Genomic DNA, 18,877 nt, shown 5'->3' with positions numbered 1-18,877 from the left:
TCTAATTGAGACTGCATAATTATCTCCCCGCTATGTAAGGTAAAGTATGTTTTTGTTCATTGCCTACCACTGATGAAAAGCCAAATGGGAAAGGCTAAAACATGCAGCCCAGACAAATTTATTGTTAAAAGCTGTTAGCATTTATACCATATATTTTAATGGCAAAAGCAGGGGGAGAGAAATGCCTTGTCAGGTGCTGCATTGTGATAAATCATAGGTGATGGTTGCATTTTCACTAATACTGTACCTCAGTATTTTTAAAGCAAGCATATTATCCTTAGAATAATTTTCAAGCCTGTAGAGCAGTGCTTTTCAAATTTGGCAACTATAGGATGAGTGGATTTAAACTCCTGGAATTCCCCAACCAGCATGGGGGTTAAAGACCATACTTTTTAAAGTCGTCAAGTTTGAAAAGCACTGTACTTGACTGTGAAGTTATGAAGTTCAGTATGTGGATCTATACCCTGTACAGCCATTTTAAAAGATTTTTTTTTAATGTTGTAAAGTAGCATTTTGGGCTCCAATGAGTAGAGTAGGCTAAAGAGAAAAGTAGATTCAGTAATAATCTCTGGACCTGTTCCACAGAAGTAGTAGGTGGTCACAGAATTTAACAAATTTACACAGTACAGTGTGTGCATCTCACACATGGCTTAAACTTCGTTTGCTTTGTATTGTTAAATTGTATATGTTTTGCATACAGAAAGGCACATTTGTTTATTTACTTTTTAAAATCCAGCTTTTATTATTTTTATAAATAATTCAAAGTGGTGAACGTACCTAATGCTTATTCTTCCTTATATTTTCCCCCACAACAGCCCTGTGAGGTACATGTGGAATGAGAGAGCGTGACTATTCCAAAGTCACCCAGCTTTTATGTGTAAGGCAGAACTAGAATCCACATTTTCCTGGTTTCTAGCCTAGTGCCTTAACCTTAGATCAAATTGTCTCTTTGTTCCCTATATGGCCTTTTAAAATGCTAACTAGTCATTTCATCATCTTAAATTATCTTGCCAGACATACTGATTTCCTACATTGCTTTCCTTATATAATACATACTCTGTTTAGAGTTAATAAAAAGGGCATTTTATTTCTTCCTACTGTGTTATATTTCTGACGAAACATACATATTATTTTCTGTCTGTTAATATAAACAAACTGAAGCACACACACACACACATTCCAGTAAAAAGTATATATTTCTGGAGTTTGCTAATGCTGATCTCAGATTCATTAGAGTTGACCAATGATATAATAACAAAATGCACAATACACCCCCAACTGCAATTTGTCATAGAGAACGGTGACTATATCAGCCAATAGTGAGTTACCCCCGTAAACTTCTTTTCATTTATATTTATGAATTAAATAACATGTTTGCGCTTATACTAGTTCAACTATCAATTCTTACTATCATAATGAATAATGAAGAAACTGTCATCATACAATACGATGATGATGATTTTAACATGTATTGTATAATACACATAATATCACTATTGCTGTAACAAGTTAAAATAAAAAATGAAAAAAAGACCATGTTTAAATAACAGTTCAAAGAGATATTGTTTGGTAACTGTTTTTTTTAAATTTTATATGTTATGTTTTATCTCGGCTGTGCACCGCCCTGAGTCCCGCAGGAGAATAATAATAATAATAATAATAATTTTATTTCTATACCGCCCTTCTCCCGAAGGACTCAGGGCGGTGTACAGCCAATTTAAAAACACAAGACACAACAATAATTAAAAATTAAAATAATTAAATAGATTTGGCCGATTTAAAACCCCAAAAATTAAAATACCCCAATTTAAAATTATTATATTGACAGCCCTACCTGGCGGAACAACAGGGTCTTCAGTGCGCAGCGGAACACCCGGAGGTCGGAGATCTTACGTATTTCCGGGGGCAGTTCATTCCACAGGGTTGGGGCTCCCACAGAGAAGGCCCTCCCCCTGGGTGTCGCCAGCCGACATAACTTGGCTGATGGCACCCTGAGGAGACCCTCTCTGTGGGAACGGACTGGTCGGTGGGAGGCTATAGAAGGGCGGTATAGAAATATAATTAAATAAATAAATAAATAAATAAATGCATTTAATTTCAAATTTAGAATCTTTGTGGCAGACAACAATGACACAAAACCGTGGCACAAGCCACAGTCCAAGCCTGTGGTTTCTGCTCTTGGATTTATTTAGCATGGGAGACTGAAGTAGTAAAACTGATATTCTTAAGCTTGCCAACAAACCATTTTTACTTCATTTCAGTGCTTGCAGCACAATTACTTATTGTCCAAAGAGATAAATGGTGTTTTGTTCTTGCCAATTTCAAACCTCTACGGCTTCTCTACACAAAAAAAGGTTGCCTGCTATTAAAACATCAGTGTTGTTACAGAGAACTGAAGAAAAATAATTAACCAGAGAGTTCTTGGGTTATCTTTGTCCACCTTCCAACTGCAAAGTGTAATGATTACTGATCACTCTTCAGGAATAGAGAGTGGAGATTCTAATGCTTTGCATGTGTTTCCTAATTCGATGTGCAGTGCAGACTCAGATAGCTTTGTGTCAACATGACAGTCCCCTCTTGCGGTGAGGGGATGCTTTCCAGCTAATCAGGTTCATTTTTCAATGACAACTGAAGAGGACTCAAGATTATCAGAGCTCACTAAAATATAGAAACACTTTTCATCTACTGAAAAGGCCTTACTGAAAGGAAGAAGTGACTGTGGCAATAGTTATTGCTGCAGGCACAGAATATCAGAGCTCTGTCCTCTTCTCAGCATTGCTGTGATTTCCCTTACTCTCCTCTGGAAGATTCCTCTTTGGAGGAAGAGCTGAGTTCTCTGAAGCCAGAGACCATAAGTAGAAACTCTGAACTTAATCAGACAGATCAGGGGTGGGTTCTACTTACCTTTACTACCAGTTCACAAGGGGGCCGCACATAAACTTCTGTGCATGCACAGAAGCATCCTGATGACGTCGGGATCGGTGGGCGTAGCTTCCTGCCTATAGAAACGGTCCGAACCAGGGGCAACCCATCACTGAGACAGATCCTAAACTTTTGAGGGGTTTAAGATCCCCTCAAGATCAGAGGAGGATCTTAAACTATAAGAAGCTAAGCTCTAAACTAAGTGAGACTGGACATATGCATCAGAGCTACAATAAATTATTTGGTGGGGAAAGTGCCTATGTGAGTAAATAATTGTGAGTAAATAATTACTCATAAATAAGGCTATCTTCACAAATACGAAATCTTCATGTAACCACTGCAGATGCCACACTAGTCTGACAATGTAGTGACAGGTTCTTTTTTATTATTATTATTTTGTGGTCTTTGATCCTTAGCTTTTCTTCAGATCCTATTTCTTGGAATTATGATTAGCCCAAGACTGAACTCCAAGAAGCCTTTAGCTACTCTTTTTCTGTTTTTCACCACACATATTTTTAAAGTATTTACTTCCCATTGTATTCAACTTTCATGTTTCTCCTGATTATTTCGTTCTCACTTTTATATAAGACAGAAAGACACTCTCATACACAGCCATCTTTATTTCATTCAACACAAGTTCATTTCTGATAACTAGCCACTGACTTAATACCAGCAGCATTTGCACATATTTCTGCATCAATTTTTCCAACTTTAGTAAACATTTTAGCAAGATACAGAAATGCCACTTGTGCTAATTTTTTGCCATTTCTGCTCCACAAGTTCCATTCCTATTGCCCTTTCATCTGTCCTTGGCCTGCAACCCTCATCAGTCTTGAGTATTTTTATTAAAAATATATCAAATTTTTCTTGACTTAACCTGTAGCTCTGCACGTGTGTGTGTGTGTGTGTGTGTGTGTGTGTGTGTATGTGTGTGTATGTATGCTTGAAGTAAGATATAGTGTTTCTTCTGATATTGTTATAGTAGGGAATAGAGACTCTGGCTTCTTTAAAGAATGTAGAAAAAAGTAGCTTAAAATAATGGGAAAAGAGAAAGCATTATATGCAAACTTCTCTGTGAAAAATAATTCACAGAAGCAGATTTTTCAATGACTGATTAAAAATCATTATGTTATTCTGTGGTCTTATGACATAAGAACAGCTGGAAGAACTTCACCTAGGTGTCAGGGGTCCAAGTAACACTCCCAACAAAAAAAGACTCCGAGGCTAGAAGTTCCTCAAAGTTCCATTTTATTAGAGATGTCATATTGGCACATCTGGGGAAACCCGAATATGAAAGCTTCCAGTTTTTCCCCACCCAAAAGAAAGTCAAAGTCCCTTCCCCTGCACCCACATGTCCATCACACTGTCCAATCAATGCACCGTCCCAACTGGAGATGCCTCCCAGTCACACCACTCCAGGTGCAAGCAGAATGTTCTTGACTCTCAGAGAAAAGAATGTTATTATGGCTAGATATCTCCCCCACTCCATACAATCCCCCCTCCCAGTTTCTCACAGCACTAAATGTGGCAGCCCTGAAGAGCCAAAGAAAAGATGGCTTCCAGGGCTGACACTTTTCCCCAATCATCAGGTGTCTGAGAAATTAGATACATTCAAAGGTAGTCATGGAAATGAAATCTTTTGACACCATGAAGAGCTAAGACAAACCCCAAGATGTTTCATTCCTACCTATCCTTCCATACATGTTTAGACCCTTTAGTATTAAAACCCCCCACTGTTTTATGTCCTGGTAAAGATGAAAAAGGCAATATATGATTTTTCAAAGGATATATGCACATGTGCATATACATGTACATGACTGAGCCGTGGTGGCACAGTGGTTAGAATGCAGTATTGCAGGCTACTTCTGATGACTGCCGGCTGCCAGCAGTTTGGCACTTCGATTCTCAATGGCTCAAGATCGACTCAGCCTTCCATCCTTCCGAAGTCGGTAAAATGTGGGCAATATGCTGACTGTGTAAACCGCTTAGAGAGGGCTGTAAAGCACTGTGAAGTGGCATATAAATCTAAGTGCTATTGCTACTGCTACACATACATGTGCACACACATACATATGCATGTATCCCCTGTCCATAGTTTTGAAAGTATTGTGCCCACAACAAGCATTGGCATAAAATTGGAAAGCCTGTTTGTTTAATCATCATTAGATATGTTCTTTTTATTATAAACCATCTTTATTGCAGAAATAATCAATTTATAATCAGCACTACTATGTATTCTAAAAATTAATTTGGGGCTGAAACAATCAGGGGTCACTTACAGATGACTAGGCATCATTTGGCATGTAGATGGGCTTGGACAATACAAAGTGAACAGAGCTGAGGAATGAATCTGTTTCTCAAAAGGTTCCTTCAAAAAGCAAAGTTAATAATCCTTGTATCCATAAAAACATCCCTTATATAATATTTATAAGGAAATATTTATTTTAGAAACAATTAGGCAAGATCATTGATTTGATTCAATTTGTCATTCAGTTAGATTTCGTATTTTCATTCAGTTCAGAAAATCAATCTGTTTTGATATCCAAATCAAATTTTTTAAGGTATTTAATTTAGGCTTCCAAATGATTCAGAGATACCTGATTCAAACTGATAGTTTCAAGAGACATTCCAACTGGAAATACGAATTCAGTGTATAATATTTTCTTCAAATCTTCACCATCTCCATTTGTTAAGTCTTTTCTTTATACACAGAACTCTCATGGGAACAGCGTAGGTTTTCATTGTGCTGAGGGGTTTCTATAATCAACCTTGGAGTCTTTTCATAATAGCTGTTAACACTTTCAGAACCTAAGCAACCATATTAAGAGTTGCATTTTAGCAATGGCAGAAGAACTAATAGTGGTAAAAAGACATGAGAAATGTGGAAGAAAGATTATAACTCAGATATATTAACTTCATAGATTATAGGTGGGTATGGAAAGGTTGAAGATATGTGAAAAGATACAATGCTAGGGAAAAGGTAGAGATAGTCATAGATCTATTATAAGCCCTGCTGAATTTGAACTTAAACTTAGTTCACCATTTTTCCCAAGTATGAGAAGAAGACGATCCCTTTTCGACTATTGTTTCTCTGCACTGGTATTTGGAGGCAAGCTGATTCCAACTTGTAGAGGTCAATGAGTCTCCAAAACTGAAAATCCTCAATAATCCTGTCCTTTGTGAATTTAGCCCTATTTAAACCCTCCATGTTAGTGATTGTTGTCCAAATTATGACCCAAGACCAGTGGTGGGATTCAAGTAATTTAACAACCGGTTCTCTGCCCTATTGATTTCTTCCAATAACCAGTTTGCCAAACTGCTCAGAAAGTTAACAACCGGTTCTCCCGAAGTGGTGTGAACTGGCTGAATCCCACCACTGCCCAAGACCATAACATACCATATAAAGCCCTAAGAGGGATGTTCTGTTGCTGCCCTTCAGATTTCCTTCATGCCTAATTTAATTTACTCTTATTCCATTTCTCATCATAAGTGCCCCCTTAGTTTTGAAAAAGTGACCAGCAGAACAATCTTCAGACCTTGAAATAACATGTTTAATTTCTGATTAAGAGCTATACCTTGTAACTAACCAAGTAACCTTAAATAAAACCATTTTGTTTATTATGACACAGAATCATTGACAAAAAAGAAATCCATTATTAGTCTTTCCCTTCCTCCCACAATTCTCTAGCTTACAAATGCTGCTTTGAAATAATTTCTGCTTTCCTCTCCCTCACCCCCCACCCCCATCCCTATCCTGGCTCCTTGTTGGTCCTTGGATGAATAATGAGGATATGACACTCCCACGCTCTCAGTACATCACCCACATTCTTGCTGAATAATACATTTCTAGGTCTGAAAAAGTTCAAAGCAGGTTTAATTTAGCATCAGTTCCCCTCTCCTTCTCCTCCTCCCCCCTTACTGTCACCACTTAAATGCCTTTGCTCAAAACTAGTGCGTGTTATTATGATATGATCACCAGAAGCTCGTGTTACCTCCCTGTAAGCTGCCCATGACTTTTAGAGGTCAGAATTGTGTTATCCGTCATCTTGTCCTGTCTGAGCAAAAGAAAATTGTGTTCTACTCCATGCCCAGATTCACCTCTGCCTGCAGAGTTGGTAACTGACAAGCACATGTATAATGGGGGCACGATCTACTAACAGAAACTGCAGCGAAGACGTAAAATAAAATAAAAACTTTGCAACTCTTGACTTCTGATAAAATTGGATTGAAAAGGGAAGCCGCTTGGGTTTTTTTTGTTTGTAAAATATGTAAAGTCAAAAAATCCAAACATGATACTTCTATAATTTTTAGGCAGCGTATGTGTACATGTACACATTTTCAATAGACTTACACTGGGAAATATACATTTGACGACAAGCCAGGCATCTGGTAATAGGAGACAAAATAACTGTACAATAAAAGACCATCTTGAACAGAAAAGCAAGCAGTACATCTCCAGAGAATACACAGAAGCATCTGAACATGGAGTATTCAGAAGAAGGACCTGTGATAGACACATGCTAGTTTCAAAGAACAGCAGACAAAACAGCTGTAGTAAGAATGATAAACTCCTCCCAGCAGGACACAAACTGTTTCCCCCCACCTTTTTTCTTTTATTAAGGTTACTATTCTTTAGGATTCCTGTATGTGTAGGTATAAAACCATTAAGCAAATAAATTAGTGTTTAACATCTATGAATTCCAGTAGCAGAACTGAAACAAAGCTCTGTGTGAGTTTGAAAAGAAGGATAATTTTTAAAAAATCTTTTCAGATATTTAAGTCTGAATTAAATAGGCAGATCCTGATCCCCATTTGTGCTCCACTTTAACTCATTATTTATTTATTTATTTTTATTTATTTATTTATTTTTAACTGAAAATGGATAAATGACTTTAAAATGCAAAGCTTTGTAAAAACTATTTTTTAAAAGATATTCATTGTTTTCCTAAACATATTCATTTTTTTAATATTTATACATTTTAAAACTACCCAGAATTTGACCTTTTCAGATAATGTACAAAATTCTGTGTCTTGGAATTCCACCATTTAATTGGTCATAAGCTTTTGTGAAACTGCTAAGTGAGATTTACTGCTAAATAAATGCAGAGGAATGTAATCTCGTTCTTGTAGCTTAAGTAGGCAGTAAACTTTCAATTGCATAGAAGGTTTAAGGCCTTGACCAATAATTTTAATCTTCATTACGATTAGCAACAAATAATTCATTGTTCTATATGGAACAAGGTTTTGGAGAGAGAGGGGGGAGGGAAGGAGAGCGAGAGAGAGAGAGAGAGAGAGAGAGAATCAGAAAGAATGGTATTAAGAATGCCTCCATAAAATTGCTACAGAAAATTATAGCAATTGCTATATAGCAATAACAAGATCACTATTTCAGTCTTGAACATTTCTAACCACAGAAAAGAAAGTCTTGCATTCTTACAACAATCCTACCTTACTCAATATTAACACTAATTATTTTGAATAGAATAATGTACTACAATATCCTTAATGTCAAAACAACTGTCTTCTGACAAGTAGAAACAGGAAGTCATAGGTACTACCCTGTTTCCCCAAAATTAAGACATCCCCTGATAATAAGCCCAATTGGGCTTTTGAGCGTATGCACTAAAATAAGCCTCCCCCCGAAAATAAGCCCCTCCCAAAAAATATTTAAATGCAGAGCTGGAAATCAGGTAAGATGGCTTACTGATGATGGCTAACGAGCCAGAAATAGATCTATATAAGTCTCTCACCTGGCAGCAAGAACTTGCTGGCTGCCAGAAAGAAAAAAGCCCAGAATCGAGTGGATGCGATTCTACTGAGCTAGGGCTGCAGAAAAACCTTGGTTACGTAGGAAAAACCTGGCTAGAGGAAACACACACACACACACACACACACACACACACACACACACACACACATATATATATATATACACACACATACATACACTAAATGGAAGTATGCACGTACACATACATACATACATGTATAATGGAAGCTTTCCATAAGAAAGCTCCAAGAAGGAGCTCTGGTAGCGCAGCAGACTAAAGCACTGTCATTAACATCAGCTGCCTGCAATTACTGCAAGTTCAAATCTCACCAGGCTCAAGGTTGACTCAGCCTTCCATCCTTTCTAAGGTAGGTAAAATGAGGACCCAGATTGTGGGGGCAATAAGCTGACTTTGTATAAAATATACAAAAGTATGAAGGCTATTGCTTAAAACACATTGTAAACTGCCCTGAGTCTCTGGAGAAGGGCAGCATATAAATCAAATAAAAAGAAAGAAAGAAAGAAAGAAAGAAAGAAAGAAAGAAAGAAAGAAAGAAAGAAAGAAAGAAAGAAAGAAAGAAAGATAAAGAACCAGGGACATACTGAATGTTCTAGCTGCCAATTCTGATCAGGTGTAATCTAAATGATTAGTGGTCAGGAAAATTTGAATGTGTAGTCTAACAGTATTTGAAGGAAATTACAGAAGTATTAATATATTCTTTTTAAAATGCTACCATTTTAACTTCAGAGAAGATGATCCACAACTGATTTCTGAATATTTACAAATAAATGCATTAAATGCTACATTTGATTAATTTCAACATCAAGCTATGTTCCTTCCTAATTTTGATACTCATTTTGTCAGGTGTGAAATACCAGAGTCACACATAAGTGCCAATTAAACTGATTTATTGCTCATGTATATGTGCACCCCCCCCTGTACTTTAAACCATAAGAATCTAGTCAACTAAGGATCAGCACTATTTTGGTGCTAGATAAGATTAACAGAATTCAAGAGGGGTTGGTCTTAGACCACTTGTGAGAACAAAGAGACTCCAGGCTGATTCCTCTTTTGACTCCACCCCAGACTCTACCCCTTGTCCTATAGATCTAACATTAAAATGGAAATGGTATAAGCCATTACTCTAGGTCAAGCACAATACTATTTGTTTCCAAGCAAAGTTGTTCCTTTCTACTAGGGTCAGCTTGTTGATAGTGGATAGTGTTTCTTAAAGTGTGGTCCAAAGTCCCCTGAGGGAACCCCCAAAACATTTTCAAGGGAAATCTAAATAAAAAAAAATTGACAGATATTGAAGATGTTGACAATTTTTTAAAAAAATGTTACTCTTCTCATGATCCCTTCTCATGCATCTCCAGCACTTTAAGACCACATTGTTTAGAGACAGAAATCCCAGTGCCAATTGCTATTGTAAGTAGAGGACTACTTATATTTATGTACTTATGTATGTATGTACATATACACTATGCTTATGGAAAGAGAGAGAGAGAGGAGGGAGGGGGGAGACAGGGAGGGAGACAGAGAGAGAGAGAGATTTAAAAGTAGAAACTATCAATCAGCAGAGAACATACAAGCCCAGCTGTCTAGAACAAAGTGGCAGTCAAGGCAATGACAAGTCACTAAGTAGGAGGGACAGATACTGCAGTCTATTGGAGGTGGGCCTGATTCTGGAACAGAATGAAACTAATGGGTTTAAATTAGTTTAGATTAGAAAAAAATAGTTTTGAACTGAAGATGGAAAACATAGGTATGGGATAAGAGTGGTAAGATTACAACACCCATTCCTGCATTCAGGAAGAAGTGAGTCAGCTGTAGTGATGGTGAGTCAAAATAAAACACAAATCTGCCTTCCAACTAAGCAATGATGGGTGCAACTTTGTTGGATTGCCCCTTCAATATTGGACAATTTAAGATCTCGTTGTCTTGGTGACTTCTTTACTGTATGATTGGAGGAAAGGTTGTTGGAGATTGTAGAATGTGTGCCTGTGAGGCTGGGTGCCCCCAAGAACCTCAATAAGTGAAATTTCATAACTCTAACAAGAAGGAAATTTATTTACAGGAAATATCTTTTAGACTAGGTAAAGCCATACATCTAAGTAACTACTACATCCTCCCAGAAGGAGGATCAGAAAAGAAGTTTAGGAATGCTTAGGAAAAATGGCTGAAAGAACTAAACCTTAAATTAGCAATTACTTAGATGAAGAGCAAGAAGAAGGCAGAAGTAAAACCATAAGTTGTGGTCATGTGCTGTTTTCCTTAGTGACCTTGGCACTTCACTTAACAACAGAAGAGGAGGTGATGTCATAAGCCTGTGGCAATTTTATGACTCTCCACTTAGGGACCACAGTGCTTAGCAGTGGAGTTGCCAGTCCCAACAGTTCATAGGATAACATTGTCAGTCATTTAAGGCAAAGTTGCAGTGAATGCTGTGTTCAGAAAACAAATGACAAATGTTCTTATATAATTGTTGGGACAGCAGTCAAGTGACTACTACACAAGGTAATGGCTGTAAGGGATTTCAAGGATCCTATTTATGTGGCTCTTGAGTAGCATCCATGATGGGGATATATTTATAGATATGGGATATTTTTAGAACCCTCATCACGTATACCACTTCTTGCAGTATGCTAGGCACTCTAAGGACTGTGTGGTGTAAATATCAGCAGTCCAAAACAGTAACCCTCTGTATATAGTTTTTTTTTTAAATACATTTTTATCTTGGAAAAATAAATTTAGTCTATTTGTATAAAGTGCAGATGAAAGTCTAATAATCAGCTATAAGTAGTCTAATACTCTGTGGAAGAAAATTGTAGGAAAATATTATGCTTTCAGCTACAAATCACAAATGCCTCCCTCAAATTCTCCTTGGAAAAATTAACCAGCTAAATTGGTATAAATATAAGGAAGCAGAAGGGAAAAAGAGGAATAGTTTTTAAAATATCTGTATTCCACAGGAGTGAGATTTATGCATGAGATGCAAATTATTATGTGGTATTTACACATCTAAAGAAAAACAAATCTTGAATGTACATGTTTAGAGGGCATATTATTTTAAATATGAAAGTGGGCAAATTATTATAGTGTTTATAATTCCCACACTGTTAATAAGATATTTAAAATCAAAATAAGAAAAAGCTATCTTATTAAAATTGTAAACCACCCACCAAAGTGGGACCAAAAAGAAGGATGAAATTGTAATTATTTTTTTTATCTTGATGATCTGATGATGCAGTTTTAGCCAACATTGGGAGAATTAACAAGAATAATACTTGAGGAGACCACTTATGATTCCAATATTTCTACTAATTTTTCATCATAATAGACTTAATAACATTAAGACCAACATATTATCAAAAATCAGCAATAGCTACTAATAATTCAGGTCAGGCATTTTATGTGGAACTCTGATAATTCCAAGCCCATAATGTTTTAAACTAATTTTCAGCCTAAATAATTCTAAGGAATTAAAACCATAATAATAATTCAACCAAAGTAAATGGCGGGTCACATTCCATGTTTTAATTCAGCTTGATTTAATCAAAAATTAAAATTGTAGAACAAATCACCAAGACACCTATAAACATTGCAAATATTTTGATATTTATAGTTATTATATGATTAGTTCAATTTTATTGCATGCTGATTTGAGGTTTTTAAATTGTTCCATACACTAAACAGAATTGATGAAAAACATGAGGTTTTATTAATTCTTATGGCATTATTCATCCTGGATATTCACCAAATATCGGGAGTGAAATCCAGGAATTAGATCAGTAAGCGTGGTCCTATTCATATACTCCCCTGTGAGGTGTGAATGCTATTATTGGTTTTGTTGACAAGAATCTTTTGGTATAACAAGATCTCATATGTTTCCATATGCTGCTGATCATATCTTAATCATTGCCAATAATGATGATAAGTAAAAGCCAAGAACTAGCAGTCAGCTTGTCAACTAGTGTTGCAGAGCTATATTTATATAAACATTTTAGAGAGGAAATAGAGGTGCTGAGAGAATGTGATAAAGGGAAAGATTAGTTGGCAGAGGAAAACTGTAAAGGGAGATCTGGAACAAACTGAACTGCTAGAGAGACGAAAGGAGGAATGATGGTACTGTGTCAGACAGAGCAGTGAACAAGCAACCAAATATATTTTATGTCTCTACTCTATATGCTTATTGTTAAAAGTTGCATAGAATCATACAGCTTTAAGGAGCCATTCAGGCCTTTAGCAGACCAACCATCTGCTCAGCACAGGAGCCCAACTTAAAACATCTCCAACAGATGGTTGCCCAGCATCTGCTGTAATGCATTCAGCATAGGGATGTCCACCATCCCACTGTAAAATTGGTTCTGCTGTCAAACGGCTCTTACATTTAGGAAGTGTTTTCTAACAATCTCCCCTCCTCTGAGTGAGCAAACAGGTGTTTTATAAGGGCATTGACTGAAGAAAAGGAAGAAGAAGAAGAAGGAAATACCAAGGAGAGAAGGAGACTGCTGGCTGTTTGCTACTGCTGATTGACTGCTGGTAATTCCTGAAGAGTGTTGATTGTATTTGATTGACACATTAGTCTTGCTATCCAACCTAGAAGAGGGAGCTTCAGTGGCATAAAAGGAAACCAATGTCCAGCAGATTGCAAGCTCTCTGAGTAAACAGAGCCCACAGAAGTTGGTGTGGTAGGTCAAAGGATGAGGCACACATGGCATCTTTTCTTTCCTTTTTTTAACCTATTAAGAAATATGGGAACTGAGTTTGTTTTTGTTTTTTTACTCACAGAAAACCTTCCATGTTAGTTTTTCTTTTAAAGATGACAAGAATTACATATGCTGGGCATGCAGGCTCATTGTCCTCAGAGAAGAGAAGGTGAAGGAGCTAAATCCACCCTCCAGCTAATCAGGGAAGAAGATGAATTCCTAGACTGAGCAAAGAAAGCATTTGAAAAGGGACAGGGCTACAAGAAACCTACCAGGAACTCAAAGAAAGCCAGGGGGAAGAGATAGAGGGATGGAGGAATGTGCAAAAGATCCAAGACTGCCAAGAAAAGTTTTGGTAGATATAGTGTTCCTTGTCTTTAGCAATACATTTCATAAAATTGCCTATGAGATCGTAACAGAGAAAAGGGTAAAATGTGCAGTATAAGTCATATTTGTTTTTCTTTCTTTTTCATAGGTTTTATGTGTATTTCTCTTTAGTCAGGTTCTACCTACGTAAACTAAGATATTATTTTATTATTTTATTTTATTTATTAGATTTCTATACCGCCCTACTCCCGAAGGACTCAGGGCGGTGCACAGCCAAACAATAAAAACACATACAATACAAAATTTAAAAAATAGAATAAAATCAAATTAAATAATTTTGGCCCCGACAAATTTAAAACCCCAAACTTTTAAAACCAATTTAAAATTGAATATATAAATACTAAAAGATATTTAAAATTTTAAAAATCTTTTATAAAAGAGGGGGAAAATTAGGCCAGGCCGGCCTGGTGAAATAGTAAGGTCTTTAAGGCGCGGCGGAAGGTGCGCAGATCCGGGATCCTCCGTATCTCTGGGGGGAGCTCGTTCCAGATAGTAGGTGCCCCCACAGAGAAGGCTCTCCCCCTGGGGGCCGCCAGTCGGCATTGTGCATATTATGCATCCATAAGTCATATTTATATCCATCTAATATGTACCACCATTAGATGGATATAAATATGACTATTCGACAAATGAACGTGTTGAGAGGAAACACGGTCTTGGCATTAACAAACAAGTTTTTATTTTTCTCTGCCATATCATCAAAGCAGTCCCATCCCATCCCCCACCCCCATCCCTCTGAAATTTCAACAGTAAGACTTGGAATAAGAAATATAATTTTGAAAGTGTCATCATTTTAACAAACCCAATATTTTCAAATATTTCTTGTGCCACCTTTTCATTTCTTTTAAATTTTTCCCTCTCATTTATTTAATCAATTTGTATTGTTTAAATTATTTTACAAAAGTGGGTTGGTAGTGTACAAAAATAAAAGAAAAACAATTTAGCAAACCAAACTATAACATCCAGAATATAAAATTACAATCCAATTTATAGGAAGACAGCATTAATCACTAGAGTTCACACAACCATCCAGCCAAATGTTTGAGGGAATAACCAAATCTTTAATGCTTACTAAAAGTTAATAGGTGTTGGAACCAGCTGGATCTCTGGTGGGATGCTGTTCGATCACACAGGCACTGCCATAGAACAAGATTATATATATATAAGCATATGTCAGCAGCAGCGTACAGAGAAAAGTGACAACTCCGACCTCGCAGCATACCCACAGCTTCTAAACTGAAAGTAGGGGCCCGATGATGACAAGTTAGAGAGCTTGTCGAAACGTTGCCAGAAAAAACCTTTAAAGTGTTGGTTACGATTTTAGCCAAAGTTTTAAAAGACCTTACAAAGTGTTTTGTTAGGATTTTAGAGGATTTTGAGCTGGGATTTTAGCCAGGATTTTAAGATTTTAACCATTTTAACTAACAGACTATTAATGACGCAGGAAAACACCTGAGATTTTAACTTTTTACATATGTATGTATGTATATATGTATGTATGTATGTATGTATGTATGTATGTATGTATGTAGAAGCACAAAGCCGAAAACACCAGCCTGAAGATGACGAATGAGACTTCGTTGAAATGTCGCCAAGACACTTCCAACTTTACACAGGAGAAAACCTGAATAACCAAAGACCTACATACATACATACATACATACATACATACATACATACATATATATATATATATATATATATATATATATATATATATATATATTCTTTTTTCATAGGCTTTTATGTGCATATTCTTTCTAGCCAGGTTCCTTAGCTTACATATATATACACACACACACATATATATTAAAGGGGACACAGAGCGTATCCTCCCTGCTGATGTGGTAGGATGAGCAAAGATAATGAAACATAGACAGTCCAGCAAATAAGATAGCCCTATGCCATGTAGGGCTGTCTATATGACAACTAGTATCTTGATTCCAGGACTCTAAAGGCAAATGGGAGGTGACTTAAGGCAGGAATGACTTTCATCAAGGCCTCTAGCAACAGGTGCAATTATGGCACAACACAATCTATGCAAATTTTATTTGGAGTTTAGATTATTTATCTAATCTTTCCTCCATGAATATTGCCCCCCTCCTAATTTATCTACAATAAGCCTGTGAGGCTGAAGGATAGCAAGTGGGCCAAGAATCTTCAGTAGTGTTCATGGTTGTGTTTGTATTTATACTTGATACTAGAGTATAATTATACTCTAATTATAATACAACATGGGCTTTTAAAGAGCAGATGAGACCCTATGAATATAATTGGAACTTATTCCTAGATAAATGTCTGCTTAACCATATTGGCGCTTCAGAAAAGCCAAGAAGTCAAGAGCCTGGATAGCTCTGCAGACTAAAGCACTGTAATTTAACACCAGCTGTCTGCAAGTTCGAATCTTGCCAGGCTCAAGGTTGACTCAGCCTTCCATCCTTTCTAAGGTAGGTAAATTGAGGACCCAGTTTGTGGGGGCAATAAGCTGACTTTGTATAAAATATACAAAAGTATGAAGGCTATTGCTTAATGCACTGTAAGCCGCTGGAGAAGGGTGGCATATAAATAAATAAAAAAATAAAATAAAATAAAAAAATTTAAAAAAGAATGTCCTCCCCACACAGAGAATCAGTCCTACTGATGCCATTACTAGAGAATAATCTCTATCATTCAGTAGGGTTTGATTTGCTTTTCACAACTGGTGAAAAAAAAATCACTTTTAGCTCCCACTTAAGTATTTCCACTTAAGTATTTATGGCAATTTCTATGGTTAAAAAATGTTTGAATTGCTCAATCTATAAACAATGTGTATTACATCTCAGTTTATGAATTCTCTCTGGTGAAATCATTCACACTGTATCACATGCAATATCCAGAGATTACACATGCTGCAGAAAATGGGGGAAAGGGAGATAACAACTCAGATTGATTGTACAACTTTGCTCCCTTATTGCAGCAACAGAGACATACAGTTGTGTTGTTATTCTCTTCTGCTGCTTGGCATTTGCTGCTCATTAGCCCCTAGGGTCATGAATCCATCTCTCTGATGACCCATCTGTATAACTAAGGCCTTGTATTTATATTTTCTACCCCCTAAAACAACTGACATTGATCACTGTCAAGGACAGGGTAATGAACAAGATAGACCATTCCTCTATTTGGGGACAGCTGATCATGTACTTTTACTGAAATGATGACATTCTTCAGTACCGTCTTTTAGAAGTATGTTTCTCTATTAATGCTTACAAAAAGTGGCATCCAAACCCTGAAATTCAAGCTTTCATTTTATCTGTTGTGCTGGATGTTAAATTACCTTCTTGATATCCACCAAATAATTGACATGCTGACAAAAAATAAAAAATAAAAAAAATACAGGACCCTGAAAAATTCAAATGCTCCATGGTTGGTACCACAACTTTAATTGGTCTTTTTTTTAAGGCAACCTCTTTTTTTAAAAAAAATCAGAATAGGTGACTAAAATGGATGCCTTATTATTAATGGAATGCCATAAATGTGATATTCTGACCTCACTATGGAATGAGATAGTGAGATGAAAAGCAAAAGACTGCAGATAAATCCACTTCTTTAGCAGATGCTGTGCCTATTTTCTCAACCTACAAGCCAAGCAATGGCTAGTTTGAGCTCATAAAACAAAAATCCTTTGTGCTAAGGAAACTGACAACAGTAGGTCAAAGCCATCATTCCCTAATCTAGTGCCTGGACTTCAATTCTCAGAATTCCCAACTATTTGGCTCCTCTCCAGTATCTGGTGGCACTGAGCTTCTGTATTGGAGGTTGCATATTTAATGGTTCCATATTTAATGGAGGTTCCATATTTAATGGAAACTCTTAAGAACATCAGTGGTAGAAAATATGGAAAACACTTGGCTGTAGAGAATGAAAAGCAAAGCTGAAAACAAGCGGGGGCTCAGGGTCTTGTCATAATTTGGAGAGTGGCTTGTAGAAATGCAAGGATTTCTGATTAAATATTTTATCAGGAGGAAACCTAGAAAAAAATTAGTGGAACAACTATCACCATCTAAGCTTTCCTCCCACCCCCACCCCTCGCATCCATATATTATATTCTTGAGATTATATTTTGAAGCTGCTTGCCTTTCTTTGGTTGATCCCATGTATGTTTCATGATTTATTGGCTTGTCTCTTCCTTAACCATTCTGTTTCAGGAGCTGTCCCATTAGATTCTACATTGCTTCATAGCCCATTTTATATATATAAAAAAACCAAGCTAAAATTATTCTGTTCTGGCTACAGGGTACAGTATTATGTAGCAAACATCATAAAAAGTGAAGAAGAATTACTGTTTCTCACGTATTGCACCCATTAATCAACCTCTGGTTGTTTTGTTCTTAGGATGGTAAGAGATTTCATTAGCACTTCCCTGAATTCATATTGCAAAGAACACCTTTGATAGAAGGAGGAGCAAATGGAAAAATATCTTTAAAAGGTAAAGGTTCCCCTCACACATATGTGCTAGTTGTTCCCGACTCTAGAGGGCGGTGCTCATCTCCGTTTCAAAGCCGAAGAGCCAGCATGTCCGAAGATGTCTCTGTGGTCATGTGGCCGGCATGACTAAATGCCAAAAGCGCATGGAACACTGTTACTTTCCCACCAAAGATGGACCCTATTTTTCTACTTGCATTTTTTACGTGCTTTCGAACTGCTAGGTTGGCAGAAGCTGGGACAAGTAACGGGAACTCACCCCGTTACGCAGCACCAGGGATTTGAATAGCTGAACTCGACAAGCTCAACGTCTTAGCCACTGAGCCACCACGACCAATAAAAAAATATCTTAAAAACAAAGTAATTATTCTAATGAAATGCTGGACCTAAGTAGGTCTCTCCTATTGTTATAATTCCTTAAAATTTGCTGTATGGATGTAGAAGACATATGAAGACATTAAATTTTTTTTTTTTTGTTCAAGTCCATCTAAGATACCTATTGTCCATTAAACCTCTTAGTTAACTCACAAATAGCTCTGGGTTTTTTTTTTCCCCTCCATATGCACACACCTTATAGGATACAGAAACGTCAACTTTTACCACTAGCAAAGCTGTAGCAATATCATT

Source organism: Pantherophis guttatus, chromosome 1 (assembly GCF_059756535.1).
Source record: "Pantherophis guttatus breed Tessera chromosome 1, ASM5975653v1, whole genome shotgun sequence".
Classification (NCBI taxonomy): domain Eukaryota; kingdom Metazoa; phylum Chordata; class Lepidosauria; order Squamata; family Colubridae; genus Pantherophis; species Pantherophis guttatus.
The sequence above is the reverse complement of the archived record's forward strand: the minus strand, read 5'-3'. Positions refer to the sequence as shown.